General features: G+C 37.7%; 1 long non-coding RNA gene across 2 annotated transcripts in view; it reads left to right on the forward strand.

Moving 5' to 3' along the window:
* The first annotated feature begins 610 nt into the window (after nt 1-610).
* The window catches only part of LOC307016415, a 59,443-nt gene continuing 38,588 nt past the window's right edge, over nt 611-21,465 (forward strand). The window contains exon 1 of one of the 2 annotated variants that reach the window (XR_013801799.1): nt 611-717. This is a non-coding gene — a long non-coding RNA (uncharacterized lncRNA). Of the gene's footprint in view, nt 718-12,802; nt 12,869-21,465 lie in introns of those variants that run through there. The other variant, XR_013801800.1, reaches the window with a different exon arrangement.

Raw genomic sequence — 21,465 nt, forward strand, 5'->3', positions numbered from 1 at the left:
CTCCAACATCCAATCCCAGAGCTTGAAGATTAATCACGGGGACTGTAGTCCTAAACGATAGCTGGGGATTATGGGTAATGTAGTGTCTTCGGCCATCCTAAACTCCTAGAGGCCTACGTCTGTTTCCGGTTATTTTTATTTTGAAATTGAGTTCCTGACGGACGCCAAAAAAGCCAGAGATTATGGAAATAAACCAATAAATAAAAACAAGGATAATTATGTGTTATTGGTGAGTAAATAACAGTGTGTTATTTTGAAAAGAATAACAAATTAGAAGGAAAAAAATATTAAAAAAATACAGATTTCAGTATCGTGAGGCTCTCAGACCCATTTATTTTTCTCACAGACGGCAACAAAAGTCAGAAATTATACGATTTAAAATAAAAGCAATAATTGTGGCTTGATATTGAGTAAGAACATGTTTTTATGAACCACACAGCTTCCGGTCTTCCTATAACACGTAATGCCGTGAGACTACCAATAGAAATACATTGCTTTTAAAATCGTGCTGTGCAACACGAAAAAAAGGGGGAAATCGTGTTGGTGAACACGAATCAATAGATTAAAAATCGTGTTGGTGAACACGAAATGCCATGAGACTGGGTTGGGTCTTAAGAGTGAGCTAATTACCAAAACAGCTACTATTTACCCATTTTCTAATCTCTCACAGGGCTGTCAGCGAGTGTTTCCAAGGTAAAGACTGAATGCCTGACTCAAGTAAGTAAACGTCAACAGTTGTTTGTTTTAATAAGCTACTTCTGAGTGCTGTGTTGATGTTTTTCTAGGAAATGTGTTAGCATCTGCTGGCTGCTTATTTCTGCTGTGTTGTGATGCTAATTGTGAAACGCTTTTGTTATGCTAGTTAAGCTTCTTATGGCTTGTCTGTTATGATGTTTTCATTGTGCTGTGTGATAGTATTTTCTCTGTTTGTTGTTGTTATTGTGGGTTTCTTATTGTCTCGCTGCAGACTAATAGAGGTGAAATAGTGTGTTGGCTTGAAGGCTGTAAACATTCTTGTGGTCGTGTACACAGCAGCCTATTGACATTTTGGATTGAGCCTGAAAAGTGCTATTTGGTCCCTTCAGCTAAGCATTAGAGAAACATTTTCCTCTTTCAGTGGGTTTATGTGACACTTTCTTTACTCTTCCTCATATCATAATCACATCTAAACTGCTGAGCTTCTGCTTCATGAAGTACACTGTTCCCACATTCAGCTGCACTCTTTGCCACATTTGTATCTAATAGTCATGTACTGATGGTCATCTGCATCTTATCATCGCTTCACAACATTTCATAAGAGAAGATTATCTGCTTCAACTCATGAATATTGAGATACTGTTAGCAATTATCGTAGCCTAGTGATGCATGTCAGATTCAGGTGTTTAGATTTGTGGGCCCCTTATACCATAAGACTCCAACTGTTTTTAATGCAGCACTGGGGGGACGTTTATCATGGAAAGTTTCCTCTGCTGTGCAAACCTTGGTGCATTGAAGGAGTGATGAAAGGCTGCAAGCCAAATATTAACACGGTACCATGTGAATTATGAGCATATTCACTTGCTGTAGGAGTTATTACAAGGAGAAATACTATGAGAAATAATATGAGCAAAAACATGAATTTCTTAAAAAAATAAGTATAGAAATTCCCCAGAGTAGCGTGTGTTTGTGTACCATACATCAAAGTGTATCTATACTTTGTGTGTGTTAATCACATTTTCACTCTTAAATGTATCAAGATCTTACATTTGTGAGTGACAAACACATCCATTCCCCATATTTCCTGCAGCAGCAAACGATGCCACCACCATAATAAGTGATGATACTATGAAATTATTTTTGATGTATAGCTTTTCTTAAATATTGAATGATGCTATCTTTACGCTTTCATCTTCGGCTACTGATGGACTACTGAGAGATTTCACAAAATGGTTCCATTTGTTTCTTTGAAGAACAACAAACGGTGTGTCATGAAATGTGAGCAACTCAACTCTAATCTAAAGGCATTCTCATGTGTTGGAAAATATAACATTTGGAAATCTCAGATGTTAGGATAACGAGGAATATTACACAAAAGTGACAAACTTTAGTATTCTCTTTCATCCTAAAGTTGGTTTAAAGGGAACAATTTAGCAAAATCCTTAAGAATTAAATGCTTTTATGTTTAAAAAGAGAAAGAATGACAACAACATTCTCTTAGTGAAAGGCTTTTCCTCTAATTCATTTGCCCGAAAGCGTCCTTTTTACTGTTCTCGTAAACTTATGTATGCATTGTTGCCAGTTAGACAATTGTATATCTGGAAAAGGAAAGACACAGAACTAAAACAAATTTAATGAACTGCATTTTAAGTGATCTCAGGACATTTCCCTTCAAGCTCAGAGCAACTTTTGCATTTTTTCAACTGGACTGAAGAGACTATCACTAATGGATCCAAGAGCAATATATACGGTTTCAGTACAGCTGCAGAAAACAGCCTGAAGGACTTGTTTCCATAATTGCCACCCAATTAATGAGCTCACTAAAACTGTGTGTCCTGCAGCAGTTTCCTCCTCTTTGTCCTCAAATTCAAGCCATATTCAAACACATGTCCTTTGGAAGATAAACATTCCCTTTTATTAGTTTATGCTCCCGGACCATTAATTTCTGCCTGCTGTGGTCTAACACAATCCCCAATATATTTCTCAGTTGTATAAGAGAGCAAACATTTAATACTTTCATATTTTTTGTTTTACATAACTTTCTCTAACCTTTTTTATTTCTTCTTTGTGACAACTTATACTATATCTTACAATTGTGGAATCTGCAAAGCTGACGTTAAACTTTAAAATGATCACTAGATTATCTTGAGATACTTACTGTTTGGGGTTTTTCAAAGACTTTTATAAGTATGGCGTCATTCACGCAGCTGTCGTGAAAGCAAGAACTCAAAATATGTTTTTGCTTGATATCTGCTTTTCATACACATTTCTAATTTCAAACTAGGGCTCAGCTCTGCACAATAGATCCTTTTTATTGACGTAGTGTTTTAGCTGTTATTGAAAGAAGGACAATAAAGGCACAGCATGAATGCTACAGATGCTTACAAACGGGCTCAGTAGTGTAGCAGATAAAATACATTGTAATAGAAATTCTGTGTTGGCCTGTGGACTAAATAATGTGCTGCAGGTTTTTTAATTGATATAAAAAATAAAATAATTTTATTAAAATATCATCAGTATGCAATATTATTGTTCCTCACTAGATCAATAACAAATGCATTTGTAGGTTGGATACAAAGGAAACCACCTGTTGTGTAACATTTGACAGTGTATTTTCACTTCTTTTGTGAATAAATATGTCATTTCTAACTTTTTAATTCACCACAAAAGCTGGGTAAGTAACTTGGCCCGCTTCACTTCCATCAAGATTTTAGCAGTCGTGGACAAAAACAGTGAAGAGGACATAAGCATTAAATAGCTTGAAGGATCTATAACAGGATCTTTTCAATTGAGCTTAAATACCCCTCCTAAATATATATGCCCCCTTAAAGTGCAATTCAGAGGCACAAAAGTGAACAGATTAGAAAAGATTTGCTGATAAAGCCCTGGCATGTGAATGACTGTGTAATTGGGGCGTTTTGGAAAGCCAGCATTGTTAGAGAGGAGAGCAATTTAAAGAAACTCATGGGCTGCAGGTGCAGTGGCAAAATGTGACGTCTATTTCCTTTTGTTAGAAAATATGTTGCCTAATTTTCATTGTAGATGAGGTGATGAATATCAGCTGCTACTAATAGAGTTATTCTGTTCGACCTACATGTTATTCAAATGATGCAGACAAAGAAGCATCTTTGTGACTGGAATGGTTTGTCAGACATGGTGTCTGACAGTGTTGTAAATATCCGTCTTGTGTTTGTCTGAGGATAATGTGAACATCCGAGAAAATGCTCTCGGCTGGTTTCAGTTATGGAATTGTTTGTACATAATGTGTCGTACACAGATTTGAGAAAAATGCATCATTTAAATAAAACTGTTATTTATATTCATGCCATCTTCGTGCCGTACTGACGGGCTAGTATTAGCCTATTTGCAGTGAGCAGGAATAAAATAAGAAACAAATCTTTTCATTTTCCCTGCAGTATTTCATTTCCAATGTTGTCTGCTGCAGCAGTTCACAGAATTACGACAGGTATCAGTGAGACGTTTAACCATTTAGATAAATCATTGAGTTGCTGTGACTCGGCCCCGGAGGTTTAATTACGTAAATCTATTCCGAGTCTTAATGGAAAGCATTGATTGGATTGACATAAATGTGATGATGTGCTCACATGCTTCCTTACAAGTGGCTTTCAGCGTGAAAAAAGCCTTGAGCTGCGTATAAAACTTTGATGAAAACGTTTTTTTCCACAGAACTTTTTTAATTGTTAAACATGAGCTCAAAGAAGTCAGCTGTTTTGTAAATGAACGTACAGGAACGGCTGGTTCATAAAACTGCTTTTTGAATTTGCATAATCAGAGAACTTTCATATTTTGTTGCTACTGGAATTTGCTGAATGAAAGCAGGAGAAGCTGCAGACACTATGCAGCAGGTTGTGTTTTAAGTGGGACCAAAATCATTTGAGGCTTTGGATGATATACACGCTGCATAATCTTCTCTTTGTTTGTTAGATTCTTAGACATGAAAGGGAAAAGCACTTTGTTAGACTGCATAAATTTGCTAAATGTCTGTACTGTGGCTGTTATGAACAAGAACTCTAGCTCAAAGGGAAAGACGCTGGCATTGCTTTGCAAAAATGAAAACAGGCACCTCTTCACCACTTCAAGTCGTCTGCTTATTGAGAAACTATTAAATATAAGGAGATAAACACTGACATAGAAGCCTTTCAAGGTCCTATTATTGCCTTTAATCTGAATAAAGCCTACACGTTTCAGATGTATCTGCTTTGTTCTCCATTTCTGATGCTTACATAATTGGAATGAACTCAGCTCATTAAAGAGCTACAGTAAGCAGCCGCTTTAAGCTTGATGACTAAGTGGTTCTCGGTTTGTTAAATCACAAACAGAACATCTCACAGCCGTCTGGAGAGGGAGGGTTTCGGGTGAAACAGAGGCCATTAGTACGCTATTCATAGGTCACATTGATGAAAGGCTCAAAGTTTAACATTTGCAGTCTAGAGAATGAAAATAATTAAACCAACTTTAAACAATATTATCACAACCAATGAGTGTCTTAAAGGGGCCGTATTTGCTCACTTTCAGGTTCATATTTGTATTTTGTGCCTCTGCTGTGACAAGGTCTTTATTTTTCTCATACTGCCTGTGCTGCAGCACCTCTTTTCACCCTCTGTTTGAAACCAGAGCCCAGTCTGCTCTGATTGGTTAGCTGGCCGGCTCTGTTGTGATTGGTCTACCGATTAGAGATGTCCCACCCCTTAATCACAATCACATACAATGTGTTGGATCGCTATAGTCAATAGAAGCGCCAGTGTTACATGATGTCCTGATCTTAACAATGTAAAACAAGGAGTTCAATGGAGGTCTTTCAGACAGGGGGGTTCGAGGCGGGGTTCGAGAGAAACTCCCTCTGGAAGGAAATTTGGGATTTTAGCCTTTCCAGACCATTTACATGCACACAAACCTATATATCCCCCTTCAGGAAAGGGTAAACCCCCAAAAGCTTATAGGGCCCTTTTTAAAAGTATCATTTATACTTCAAAACTATGTAATATAAATACAAGAACTTGACAGAAACCTAATCGAGTGATACAAATACAGTTTAGCTTGGAAGCTACAAGTTTTAATAAAAATAGAGCTTTGAAAGAATAAATATTAGGCCTAGTGGACGGATACAAGACTCTAAATAAATGATAATGTTAAGTGATAAGTTACTGCTGCATATCAACCATATCATGTAAAAGGTGATGATATACCTTTTTGTTATTAGCTTTAGGGCACAAAAAAATCCTTAATATGAAATACACAATGTGCCCATCATTGCAAATGATTATTTTATGCATTACATTAAATAAGCATGAGTTGCATAACATGCAGCCATGTTTGTTCTAATTTCTATTCCATATATACATTGGCAGTGAGTTCATTGTTTGGTTGGAATAAAGCACTTAAAATATACAAGAAAACTGTTTTCATAGACATATGAACTGGAATAAAAAAGTTAAGATTACAAAATGGTGTTCCTGCACCTCTTTTTTCAGGGTCTGTAATACTTTCATACAAAGAATCACAAGTGTATCATTATCTGGCAGCGCCCTCCAACATATTATCACACTGGTGGAGTGCTCTGAATAGATTATTCATAGTGCCTGATAACTGTGTGGGATGTCTGCGTAGGAGTGGGATAGAAGCAGGACCCACTGTACGACTAACAGCTGATGTCTTCATCGCATTCACAACAGGCCTTTAATTCAACCATCATACATTTGATAGTTACTTTAGTTTTACAACAGCACTATGGGAAAAAAACAAGTGAGGTAAAGTGGTCTGAATTTGCCGCCTCTGTTGAAAATCGATCCTCTTATTTTAAACAAATCCATAAAACTGTGTGTGCTCTTGGAATTGTTGAAAACAAATTATTTCTGCATGATCGACTAATGTTCCAAAGCTCAAAGATATTCACTCTACAATCATATTCAAAAGAGAAAACCAGCTATTCCTCATATTTGAGAAGCTGGAACTTGTGATTGTGAATGTGTATGTCACTGCTCTACATAACTTGACTTTACTAATTCTGTACAACGTTGGTCGAGGTTCCAGAGAGAATTATCTCCAACGCAACTCAGGACATCCTGCAATTTCAAAATGGCCAAGCTATTGCCAAATTGCGGCATTTTTGTATTCACTCTAAGCAAAAATAAGAAACTCCCTCTGGCGTGAACTGTAGGATCTGCAGGCAAGGAAATTGGCCTTTTACAGACCATTTACATGCACAAAAACACAGAGCAGGAAAGGGTAAACACTATAAAGCCTAATATTGCCACTTTAACGTCATTAGTTTGCTCATATTTTGTCTGAAGAATCGACAAATTAACATTAAAGGCCGCTGGTGGGACTGAGAAAAAGTCAGGGGATGGCTTAAGTCCAAGGTAATGCATCGTTGATACTCAGTTGGGATGTGACCAAAAATATTAATCTTAGAATGAAATGTGAAATTATAGAAATATGCGCTCTACTGTACTTTTATCTTGCAATGACACGATTTGGGAGCCTTTCTCATTTACGACTAATTACAAATTATTTTAATTTATCCTTTCTTCAGGAATATTATGGTAGAATTGCAATTACCTTCCTTTTTAATGAGCCTTGAGTCAAATGAAAGTAACCATTTTCCGCTTCGACATGTGCAACAGAGGTATTGCTTATTAGTATTCTTGAAGCATTTGCATAGGCTAAAGGCTTTATTTGAGATGTAATCATGTCTCAAATGAACGGAACAAAAAGTTTAAACATGATGCTCATCGGAGGTCGAATAGAGACACTCCCTGAAGATGAAACAGGTCGGTAAAAGCAGCGGGTGACACGTAGAAGACCATGTCGGTGCATTAAGCTGATTATCAGGAATACCAATGCTGAACAGCGCCCTGAAATTCTAATTGCGTTCCTGGTAATCAACAAGACTGACAACAGGCAGGGCGAGCTCTAGAGGACTGGGAGGAAATCTATTAACATACAATATGTTGTTGTGCTTGTTAAAATAATGGAAAAGCTCTATGGTGGGGGTGGCTGCGGTAGGTGCATTGTTCTCCTCACTGTCGCTTTAGTTAATTGCAAATCCGAACCCTTTAAAGCCTTATGGAAGTTTGTGCAGTTTGACAAGCTGCATGGAGACTTGAACTCCACCCCCCCGATGAATTGTGTCTCAGGATAATCCTAATTGAACACATATATTGGCCGGGCAGCATACGTTGTTTTGGCAGTTATTAATAACGTGACGGAGAAATAGTCTAATGCTTGGTTCCTACAATTGAAATGAGAGATAAACAAGAGTCCAGATCTCTCCGGCCTGCGGAGACCGGTAATGCTCGACTTGCCACTACTACTCCTCTAATTGGGCCCTAGGTGAACACACAATTGGGCTTTAGGGACTGACTGGCTTAGGTTTCAGATCTATTCTTATAAAGAAATCGTAGTTTATTTCAATGTTGTTGTTCTCTAAAATAAAGAACTATAAATTGCAGTCTTTCCTTGGAATTTATTTTTTACAAGTTAATAGGATATTGGTAAACAAGTCTTTTAAAAAGCAATTAAATCAGTACCGTTAACAAAGGCCATATTAGATGGTAGGTATTAACATGTCTTTAACTTCCTTTACATATGTCTTAAATAGTGGTTAAATGCCATTAGATTGACCGTCCGGGAGGTTGTTTATAGTCCTTTTGTTGTGGAGTTTGAGTAGGTGCCATTAGACATGTATCAAACACTCATCGCCTCAAAGGGGCCAACAGGTCAGTTTTAGCAAAGAAATTACTTTAATGTATAAGTGGTTATTCCATCCTTCAATCTCATGCCCCTTATCTGGGATCCACGTAATGTTTATTAAATAATTATATTAGTGGGAAATATTGAAAAAAATGCTTGCAAAAGTTAAAAGCTGTAAATGTCAACAAATGAATGATCTCAATCGATAATAGGCCATATTGTCCCTACTGGTTTCCCATCATTTTTTTTACCGGTATAGGTGTGAAATGACATTATATTTAATTCTCTGTCTAAAAAATGTTTTAAAATGTTTTATAAGATGATTGGGAGAACACTGCAGGAACAAACAGCAATGTGTAACACGCTTTCAGATTTAGTCGGTTTAAATTGTCCAAGAGAAGCTGTCCTGTTTTCTTTATCATAGCAGGTGATGATTAATGAATATATAGCTAAATGTAATTAAATATGCCTGTTAAACCTGAAACATAGAGACTCATTAAAGCCTCCGCTGGAGTGTATGTAACCGAGCAAACTGTGCCTGACGTGGGTGCTCACAGCTTTTGACAGAACGTTCACAAGCCCGGGTCCCAGGGGTGCTCCGCAGAGAGGCTTTACCAGCGCGCCCCCTCCTCTCAGTAGACACACACAGCAGAGTGAGACCCCGAGGGAGGGCCGCTCACTCCTGTCTGCCCACCGGCCGAGGCACAGACATGTACTGTCAGATATGCTTTTCTACGGGCAGCCAAACTTTGGTGGTTACACGAAACTACATGACCTCTTTAACCCTCATCTCTGAAGACTTTTGGCAGGCTTTTTGAAATGTTACCATTTCTGTACCCTCGGGTTCAAACTTAAACAGAACATGTGAGAAACTGTCACAAAGGTTGGTTTGAGGGCCAAGATAAAAAAAAGAAAAAGTTGTGACAATGTCCTCTCCTGGCAAATACAGATCCCTCCTTTGATGGGTGTTGAAGCCAAAACTAGCACTATATGCAGTGCTTGAATTGGAATAAAAAAGGTGCCAGTACTCTAAATCAGCAACAAGTATTTGGCACAAAGTCATAGTATATCCTATAATGCTGGTGGGTTTGTCTCTTTACTGTATATTTTAGAAAGGCTCACTGTACTTAAACAAAAATGAATCAGGGTGCATCTGAGATTAGAGGGGGTGCAGTGGTAAAGTGCTATTTTTATGAGTGGGGAGTGGACTGGGAACATTTTTTTAAAAATATTGAAGTTAGATGCATCACTCTGGTGCACTTTGAGAGCAAAATTAAGAGATATATGGATACCTCTCAACATCCATATTGAAACAACTGTAAACAGATTTACTTTTTCTTTATGGATATAAAAGAAAGTAAAGCTTGGCTCCTACTGGCTGGTTAAATGACTCCTCGTCCCTGAGGCCACTACCAGTTTTTTGTGCCATTTTGCTGGATTTATTTGTCAATAGCGTTGCTGCACAAAGTGATAGCCCTCTAGTTTAAATCTACTACCCAAAAAGAAACATATGGAGATGGGTTACTATTTAAAAAAAATTGCAAATCTATTTGGGAACAGTGGACCCGGGCCTCAAATCCTATAGGGGGGTCCGGGGGCATGCTCCCCCAGTAAGATTTCTTTTTAAATGTTGGACTTAAATGCATCAATCTGGTGCATTTTGAGGGGGAAATAAAGAGACTACACCCATATGAAACAAAAATGTATACATTTAAATAATCATAAAATCATAAGTACAAGGCCATAACCAGTGACCGAACCATTTGAGACCCACTGAGATAACTTAAACTAAGCTAACTATCTAAAGACTCAGAGAGTAATTTACCTCACCAGAGCTGTAGTTATCAGCCTCTCAGTCTGACAGCAAAGGACTCTCCCTCCACCTTGTTGTTGAAACAGCTCCTTATATCCGTTAGCGCAGCTAGCTAGCACCAGATGCTAACAACAATACACGTAACCGGTGCGCACATACACCAACACACACCCTCCCGAGCTTGAATGACACACAGAGACCAATCGAGGGCATTAGTATGATCTGTATGAAAGTGGCAATGTCGGCAGGCCACGTCATGTAGACAGCCAGTCACCCTCTGTGAGGCAGAGTCAGACCCACATTTGCGCTGCGTTGCGTTTACAATATATACGTATATTGCCGGCGGCTGAGTACCGGTGAGTACCGGCCCAATTCAAGCACTGACTATATGTACTGTATATATGTACAAAAATTAGGGATGCTCCGATCGATCGGTCACCGATCGAGATCGGCCGATACTCACTCTACTGATCGATCGGTGCTCTCTAAACATGCCGATCGCGAGAGCCAATCGCATGACGTAAAATACATGATACTTTTCTCAGTGTGCGGCAAAACGAGCTCGCCAAAATGGCTTCACCGGTCTGGCATTATTTTAAGGTGTCTGAAAAAGACAGTAAAATAGCAGTATGCGAAGCAGAAATCCTGCAACTCTGCCCGCCGGACCGGTGAGTGGAGCGAAACACACAAGAGTTAGACCTAACACACTTAGCTATTTTATCTACGTCTGGAACAAGCTAAATTAGTTATAAATATATGTATTCTTCACTGTCGGGTCACTCATTACTGGATCAGTGAGCTCCATGAGATACTGACAGGCTGTCAGGAGAGGGAGAGAGGAAAAGAGGAAAAGAGAGTGCTTCCGCTCATTTCTCCAGTGTGAATGTAAACTTGAATAATGTACATCATTTGAATGTAATAATTAAGTTGATTGTTGTTTGTGGAAGCCCCAGTGAATGAGCCCCATTAACTGAGTTTTAAACATCACTTTAAATGGAAAATTTAAAGTGATGTTTAAATCTTCCATTTAGGCCTCGCCCACTCGATCGGATCGGCGATCGGTATTGGCCGATACTGATTCCGGCGATCTGTGATCGCCCCCAAAATTGGCGATTGGAGCATCCCTAACAAAAATACAGGCTGTGTAGTTGTGGTATGTGTGTAAGTTATCTGTCAAATGAGTGACATAATATTTTATATTTTAAAACTATATGTAATTGAAGTCCCTTATTATTGCATGCAATTTCATTAGTGGAAGGCACTACAGTCAATGTTCATGATGGTATTAAAATTCATTAAAACTCATGTTTTGCCAGATAAATTAACACGGCACGTCTTTATTGTCTCATGCATATTTGCTGCTCAGCTAAATGATTCAGAAATCAACATTGCTTTTTCAAGCAAATAAATGATTTGTTAGATTCGCTGCTAAACAAATTGGGGTATTTATCAGTCAGTTTTCACAAGTGTGTGTCTCCCTCATGTTTTGCATTTTGGGACACTACCCTTGACAGTTCGAGCTGAACATTTTTAGCTATGTTATGCATGTCATTAATGTTAGTCTGGTTGATTGAACTTCTCCACTTTCAGGTGAATATAGCACCCGTGATCTGATGTGACTGTCTTAGGTGCTGTAAAAGTAGGGTGAAGGCCTGAGAAGGCTAAGTGGTTCATTAGGGTTGTAAAGTGTCTCTGTTCAGACCGGGCTTCACAATCCTCCATGAATATTTCATTCTTCCATCTTGATACCAACTCTGGGCGCTCATTAGAGTTGCATCATGCTGTTTTTACTGCAGTGTGCATTTCTTAATGTTCAGAATTATCCCAGTGTACATTACAACTAATTATCCCCAAACTTAACATCAGTGTCGGCAACAGTAGGCTGATGGGTAATGGACTAATGAACCTGCTTCTCCAAAGGATCTATTGATGTGAGTTGCCAGTTTAAAATGGTTGCTGTTCTTGGCCAAAGGGATGGCTCACATTTATAGGTAGAAGTAGCTTCTCCAGCATCTCAGAAATTGCACGTGTTGGAAATAAATCAAATATCCCCATATTTTTAACCAATTACCATTATTGATATTGCAACAATATTGTAGGTTTGACCAAAGATATTTACATAGACTTGATAGATAACAATCAATTATGTCGATATAATGGCTAAGTGGATAGAGGCTAATATTAGAAACAGCAAGGACAGGTCAGGTTAGATGACACAACTTTACTGTAATGCAGCCTTTTGAAACAAGGAAAGACACTTTGATGATGATATAGAAAATCTAAGGCGATATCTAGTGTTATGTCACAGAATCTATATAAAACTGATATATTGTTCAAATCCTCTATATAACTATAAAAGGTTATACTTCTACGTGAAACCAAGGTCTGGTCCAGGAGTATAAGCTGAAACTTGTTTGATTTGATGTATACCAGCTTAACCATCATTTGTCATTATGGCACGTTCTGGCAAATTCAAACAAAGTCTACAGCAGAGTCAAGGTGCTAAATACTACAGTATGGAAATGTTGTTCATATAATATTGTTTATTAATGGACTAACACATCTGTCTGTGTCTGATAGGACGTTTGCAATTCACTGACGAGCAGAGGTGGTCGCAAACATGAAGGAGATCAAATTTCCGTTGAGGTGAGAGGGGGGTTATTTGCAATTGTGCTAGTTTTGTTTGTTTACTACATTTCAAGTATTTCCGGGGTATATTGAATCATCTTATATATTTAATATACAAGATATAAGATGTTAACTCCACTCAAACTAGACAAGGCAACATGTAAACACTGCAGGGAAATGAAGTCATGGTCGACTGCTGAGTCAAGTGCAACACATGGTTTAGTTGGAATGCTGACACAGCATTCCAACTATCTGTTATGCTACGCACAAAATTCTTTATTATTCCGTCGGGTTATTTTGCGCCTCTTCTTTCCCCACATTGAACATCGCAGAAACTCCGTTCAAACATCACAACGTTCAGCTCGGTCGGGAATCGATGGCTATTACTTTTATCATTAATAACTTTTATAATTCCAGAGATACATCCCATAATTCATCACAGTTTTAACATGGAAGTCAATGGAGAACTCTTCAGACTTCAACAATCTTCATGCAACTTCAACTGCTAACTGCTCCTTCATACTTTCACTCAGAAACCTCATTCCAACTTTAAAATGTTACACATCTTTCTGACATTATTCGTGTAACACTTTTAGAGATATTAAACATTGTTCAGACCTTGGTAAAGAGGCCTTCTTCAGATTTTAGAGTGTGTGATGTCACAGCTAGAGTGGAGGACAGATTTAATTTTGCCTTCATATTTTCTTTTAAACCTGCCATAATTCCCAAACCCTACATTCCTGAGACATAATTTTTCATGACGAACGTAGGAAAACATCTCGTAGCTTGAAAGATAAAAAAATCGAGCAAAATAATTTAAAAAAATGCCTCTTGAGGGCATGAAGTGACAAAAACTTTCAACATGTCTCCATTAAACCCAATTGTAAATTCAGCCTCACCTTTCCCCACCACAGCAGCCGCACACCTTTAGTTAATCTGCCAAAAAGGCCACATTATTGACCCGAAAGTACACAAAAAGTGCACTTCAGATGCTCAAGTTCCTTGACATGCTTCACGCTTTGAAATTTCACTGATATCTGTTACGGTTCTTCAACAAAACGTTCACATGTAAGAGGTTTATCTCTCATTCAGAACAATGAAAATGCTCTCCTCTCACTGATCACCATGGAAACCTTTGATCTCTGGACACGTCGTTAGCTCAAATATAAACACCTGTGTCATGGAACAGGATGATGTCATAACTCCAATTGACATAATTAGAGCAGCAGACTAATGACGTGGTCACACTGTCTCAGCCTATTCTTTTCCGTCTGATGGAGACGCTGAAAGCTTACTTTTCTCATTCATAACTTTCATAATTCCATCCCATAATTCATCACATTTTTAACATTAAAGTCAATGGAGAAACTCTTCAGACTTGAAAAATCTTCATTCGACTTCAACTGCTAACTGTTCCTTCATACTTTCACTCAGAAACTCATTCCAACTTTAAAATGTTACACATCTTTCTGACATTATTCTTGTTCAACAACTTTTAAATCTGATTCTTACTTTTAGAAATATTAAACATTGTTCAGACCTTGGTAAAGAGGCCTTCTTCAGATTTTAACATTATTGTGTATTGAGCAGCTCGTTAAGGTGTGTGATCTCAAAGCTAGAGTGGAGGACAGCTTGAAATTCGCATTGATATTTGTTTTTAAACCTGCCATAATTTCCAAACCCTACACTCCTGAGACATAATTTGTCATGACAAACATAGGAAAACATCTCATAGCTTGAAAAATGAAAATAAATTAAGCAAAAAATAATTAAACAAAATGCCTCTTGAGGGCATGAAGTGACAAAAACCTTCAACATGTCTCCATTAAAGCCAATTATAAATTCAAGCTGATCTTTACTCACAGCATTAGTCGCACACCTTTAGTTAATCTGCCAAAAGGCCACATTATTAACCCGAAAGTACACAAAAAGCACACTTCATATGCTCAACTTCCTGCAGATGCTTCACACGTTGAAATTTCACCGATATCTGTTATGGTTCTTCATCAAAACGTTCACATGTAAGAGGTTTATCTCTCATTCAGAACAATGAAAAGGCTCTCCTCTCACTGATTATTGCACATCACCATGGAAACCTTTGATCTCTGGACATGTTTTTAGCTCTGGACGTTGTTAGCTCAAATATAAACACCTGTGTCATGGAACACGGTGATCTCATAACTCCAACTGACATGCTCAGAGCAGCAGACTTCAGATAATGGTTAATGGTCCAGCCTTCAACATGTCTATGTGCCATTAATGAGTTTTCCTCACAAGCTGTTGCCATGGCAACGCATCCCTCGCCATAAAACACAATATTGCTATAACTCCAATGAAAATGGTAAAAAAGTTCTCAAACTTCACATGTGTGCTAACAGTCCAGCCGTAAAGACGTCTATTTGACAGTTTCTTCAAATGTTGTTGCCTTGGCAACACAATGCTCACTATGAAACACGTTTTTCTCCCAACTTCAGTTCAAATTCTCGAAATAGCCCAAAACTTCACAGGTTTGGTAACGATGCAGCCATCAACACATCTAAGCGTATTATAGGGTGTCATCAAATGCCGTTGCCATGGCGACAGATCATTCGCCATCAAGTTAGTTAAAAAATGTGCAGTTCAAATATTCTGCTGCTTTTCCAAGCCTTTTTACTTTCTTTTCTTCTCTCATCACACATTCAAGCCGCCGGTGTTCATGTATCATTTCAATCTAAATTCTTCCCTTTCTTCTTACACAATACATTTCAGCATAGCAATTCAGCGTCAGCTTTTCAGCATAAAGCATTCCCACTAGCAATTTCTTCAGGAATTGCATTCTCTAGTTTTGAATACTGTTGTTAACACCAGCCCAACCCTTTTATATTTCCATTCATAATATAAAGTAGACTTCAGATGCTCAAGTTCCTTGACATGCTTCAGGCTTTGAAATTTCACTGATATCTTTTATGGTTCTTCAACAAAACGTTCACATGTAAGAGGTTTATCTCTCATTCAGAACAATGAAAAGGCTCTCCTCTCACTGATTATTGCACATCACCATGGAAACCTTTGATCTCTGGACATGTTGTTAGCTCTGGACATTGTTAGCTCAAATATAAACACCTCTGTCATGGAACACGATAATGTCATAACTCCAACTGACATGCTCAGAGCAGCAGACTTCAGATGATGGTTAATGGTCCAGCCTTCAACATGTCTATGTGCCATTAATGAGTTTTCCTCAAAAGCTGTTGCCATGGCAACGCATCCCTCGCCGTAAAACACGATATAGTTATAACTCCTATGAAAATGGTAAAAAAGTTCTCAAACTTCACATGTGTGCTAACAGTCCAGCCGTAAAGACGTCTATTTGACAGTTTCTTCAAATGTCGTTGCCTTGGCAACACAATGCTCACTATGAAACACGTTTTTCTCACAACTTCAGTTCAAATGCTCGAAATGGCCCAAAACTTCACAGGTTTGGTAACGATGCAGCCATCAACACATCTAAGCGTATTATGGGGTGTCATCAAATGCCGTAGCCATGGCGACAGATCATTCGCCATCAAGTTAGTTCAAAAGTTTGCAGTTCAAATATTATGCTGCTTTTCCAAGCCTTTTTACTTCCTTTTCTTCTCTCATCACACATTCAAGCCCCTAGTGTTCATGTATCATTTCAATCTAAATTCTTCACTTTCTTCTTACACAATACATTTCAGCATAGCAATTCAGCGTCAGCTTTTCAGCATAAAGCATTCCCTCTAGCAATTTCTTCAGGAATTGTATTCTCTAGTTTTGAATACTGTTATTAACACCAGCCCAACTCTTTTATATTTCCATTTATAAACCAAACATTTACCACAGTGTTGAAGTGGAAGTCACAGATAAAGGGGCACCAGATCAAAAAGCACAATGTTTCAATCTAGAGGGGATGGACAAGGGATTTATTTTGGAAGACTTATTTCTATCATTACATGGAAGAGTTAAGCACCTATCTTTAACTGTGAAATGCTGCATTTCCACATTTCTGGCCTCAAACTGTCCAAACTTGGGTCCAGACACATCAAAGCTGACCTTTATCGAAGCTTTGATGTAGTGCTTGAAAATGCTTGTAAAGTTATAGATAGACAAGATTCTGCTCACACATTGACACATTGGCTTGCAATCCGTAAATAGCAGCTTCATAAACCATGAAGAGCAATGTTGTCGCGGAGAGTGCAGTTTCAGCATTTGTAGCTTTTCAGGAAATAGTTTCTTGATGTCAGTTAAAAATCTCTGATATGTAATCTTGCCAAAATCAATTACAGTCTACAATTCCCACATCAAAATAGAAGCGCTCTACCGAGACACATGCCAGGAATGCTGAGTTAATTAATCCCGGCAATCAGGGGTCTGATAAAATAAGAGCTGAATGTTGCCCCTCCCAAGACAACTGCTAACAAAGCTGTTCGGCTCCATTAGTTCTGCTGACGGCTTATCAGACCGCTCCAAGTCTAAAGCCAAACATGCTTTTTTCAGTCAAGTGTTATTATCGGGAATTGAACTGAAAGTATGATTGTGGCCTAAAGTATTCACCTCAAGACCATTGAATTGTAGTCCTGTTCGAACTACAATGATGGCGGAACACACAGCGTAAGTTTAGCATCATGATCTGTTGTTGGAGGACCTGTAACCCAAAGTGGAGTCTTATGTGTGTTGTTTCAAAACTAATATTTATTTGGTTAAAGCTATTTAAACAGCTGTTAATAACAGATCTGGTCTCATGTTTGGTTACCCAATGTCACGCACATGAAAAGGTCACAAAAGCAATAGTAGCATTTCTGTATCACATTCAACATGTTAGGTATGTGTGAAAAAAGACTTGGGATGTAAATGTCATGTTCTACACCTTCATTGCATAAACTGCATATGTCGCATTTTTTATTTGCTATATTGCAGAGAAGACAATATTCATGGTCTGATCGAAAAACCGGTTTCAGAACCTCTCTTTAGTTTTACAAGGTGTCCTTTGGTTTTGTTGGAAATGTTGGCTTCAATCACAGTGTTCTCTGACAGAAACTTTAAAATGAATAAGAAAAAGTTAACTGTTTTGCTACACTGAGACCCTTTCTACTGAAAAAGAGTGGGGATGCTGGAACTCTGGAACAAATACTTTTAGCAGTGTTGTCAGAATAATAAATCACTATTTCACAACAGTATTAAATACATTTGAAGTCATAGCCAATGTTATTGTAACTGCAAGCAATTTAATTGTAGCTTGTAAACTTAATTGATTACATTTAAGAAGTGAGTACTCCATGATGTTTAGCGTCATGTGAGTAAATTCAACAGTGCTCACTGGTTGGCGTATCCGGCTGCTGTATTTCTGTTTTGAGCCTAATTTATTAGCCAAATACAATATATCATAGAAGTGGCCGCTTGCACACTTTTTCTATTTGATTTAAAGCATTAAAGCTATTTAACTTCTTTCTGGACATTCATATAGTATGGGAAGGCCAAGAGAGGTAGACAAAACAACTCAAAATTAACTACCTGAATTTCACTCAGAAAATACAATTTTGGGTTTAATAGGTTGAATTGCAATTAACAACATTTATCAGCCTTCTTCAAAGCATGATGAGCCGGATTACCATGTTTCATCTGTTAACCCAAAGCATTCATTGCATCTTAGAATTTATTTATCTTAATAGCTATTACTGGATCAAACAGTATTTAGTTTCACTTTACAATATTTAACCGTACATTCTGTTCTTTTATATGTTATTCTATTTACATGTTTATAGAATCCTGCAATTACATGGTCACTGATTACATTCTCTGCATCATTTAGCTTATTGTATTTATTTATTTTCTGACATGTATATAGTTATCTTCATCGGCACTACTTGTAGACTGGTCTAGCAACATAACCTGCACTATTTTATCCAAATGTATCGTACTCTGTTTCATTTGCACTATTCTTATGTCCTTTATATAATACATGTATGTTGCATTGTTGGAAGAGCTCGGGACCTAAGATTTTCATTGCCATGACTATACTGTAGCTACTGTGCATATGATAATAAAACTTGAATCTTGAAGAGTTTTCTACATTGTATAATATGTCATGGTAAAGTTTGAAGGTTAGTTAGTTAGTTAGTTAGTTAGTTAGTTAGTTAGTTAGTTAGTTAGTTAGTTAGTTAGTTAGTTAGTTAGTTAGTGAGACAATCAGCATTCATAACAAAGAACAGGAAGTCAAAATAACTGATAGTATGAAAATGCAATGGTTTATGAATATACTGATAATTGGTACGTGGTCTAAAGGTGTATGGAGACAGGCTGCATTCAGGACTTGCTGCTGGTCCAGGTTCTTAGCACATATAGACTCAACAGTAAACAACAACAACAACAACAACAACAACAACAACAACAACAACAACTGAAAGAAGTGATCGTCTGGGTCCTGTGAGTCAGTTTCTGTTCTTTTGAATCCGCGCATGTCCCTGAGTGAAGTGATGTGGTGGATTCATTAAGTGACTCAGATGTTTGACGCTGGCATAATTAGGGAGCTGACACCTGTATCCATGGCGACACAGTATAGGTTTGGGTTTTATAAGTATAACAATATTATATAATCTAACAAAGCATTCTGATTAGATGTATTCAATATAAAGAAATATATGAATAAGGCTTCATAAATTGGTGCATGGAATATAATTCACCATTCAATTTCTTTTTTAAATAAATTGCTATTTTGATGTATAAAAACTGAATTAGTTATATAGTGGAATCACAGTTTTTTAAAATGGTAATTATATATACTTTAATTACAATTACAGCACTGTCAATAAAAACTGCTGCAAGACCTTTTTTTAAGCATGAAAATGCAGACGATTCGGTGGACTTTTTTTAAATAGTGTCGCTCTCACAAGCAGCACACACCCCACCAACAACCCTCATCAACAATGTAGGACTGTTTGTATTTTGCCTTTGAGGCTAAATAAGGCTGCAAACTACTCACTAATGTTTGCAAAGTTGAAGCACAAGGTTATAACAGAGGGCAATGAGGAAATCAACATTTGATCAATTTAGAGCTTTTCCCATATGCTTTTTGGCAGTAAGAGGTGACCATGACGACACTGTGTTGAATTGTACTTAAATGAATCAAACTGAAACTGATTTGTGGGGACCAAAATAGGATTTTCCAAAATCCCAAGTGAAAATGAGGCCCTTGCACGGTGACTTTGATTACTAGCATGCAAGCATTCATCACTAGGCAACTAATGTCTAAGACTATTATAGCTTGCCTCAATATGACCCTACTTTAAAGCAGTGCCTGCAATGGTGATTTATTCTTTGTTTATTTTAAGTTGTCTACTGAAGAGAAGCTCAAGCGTGAGTACGACATCTACCTTTATCTATTAACACGCTCCTATCATGAAGCAATTCCAGAATAAAATAGCTTTATGCCAGTACTCTATACAGTATCTGTTATTGGAAAATGCAATGTTTAGCACATTTTTAAAAAAGTTCTTTACACTAAAGCAGGATGTCAGTGAGTAGTTTGTTTGCTTGTCCTTTGTTCAGTAATAGATCCATTTATTCTGTTGTTATTTGAATCATTGAATCCGCTGCTTCATCACCATGACAGGAGCCTGTCACTCAGGAGCTGCTTGGACCCTCATTCATCCATGTGTTGCGTGTGTAATAAATAGTCTTGAAGAGCTCATTTGCCATCTCTATTTAGTTTGGACGTGGCATGACAACCATAACAACACGTTGTTTATCCTGTAAATTAGCAGCCAATGCTTTAGAAACATCAACGGTTAAAGGAAAACAGTTTAAACAGAGTAATAAAGTGGTTGTTTGTCCAGAGTGAGATCAGGATTCGAGCACCCACACTTTTTATTTGACATCAGTTGTAACAGCATATAATAGATGTTTTATGTTTATTTTCATTCAGTATTGCCCCTCTTCTTTAATTGGCTTTATACAATATTTATTTATTTACTTATTTATGAAACTTGAAGCCTGCCACATTGGTGCTCATTCAGTGTTGTCATGTTCTTGCCGCTGGCAGCATCCAGCCCCGTAGGGGAGCAGGATCCAATCCAGCAGGTCCACCTACGCTTCATGAGGGATGGCAACCACACACTAAATGCTTTTCATACGGCTTATTCAATAGGCATTCATTTAACCACATTTGTTCTAGTTTTGTTAGACTAAGGCTTGCTATAAAATATCATAAAGGTGTTTTTTTTAAATGTCCTCATTGGTTAATTTACCTTATCTGCCTCTTTCCTCTTTTCCTGATGTTAAGAGAGTTGACTTATTTCTTGAAGCTGGATAATGATGTACATATCGTGCTGCCAGCATTACCATAATATCAATAAAACAATACTGATAGGCATGCAGGCGCCATGTCTCCAGGAATGCTAATCTTTTGTCGGGCTGCTGGCCTACCATTTAGGTATCTTTTTTAAATTGAGCATCTGCTCATCATATTCCTAGCCAACACTTGCAAAAATCTAAATGTGTACATTGAAATACTTATCTGGCATATTAAAATAACAGCTGTAGCCTTCAAAATCAGGGCCATATACTTTTATAGATTTTCTTGGTCTAATTGCTAATGATGCAAAACTTCAAAGATGATG

This window comes from Notothenia rossii (assembly GCF_949606895.1).
Source record: "Notothenia rossii genome assembly, chromosome: 8".
Classification (NCBI taxonomy): Eukaryota; Metazoa; Chordata; class Actinopteri; order Perciformes; family Nototheniidae; genus Notothenia; species Notothenia rossii.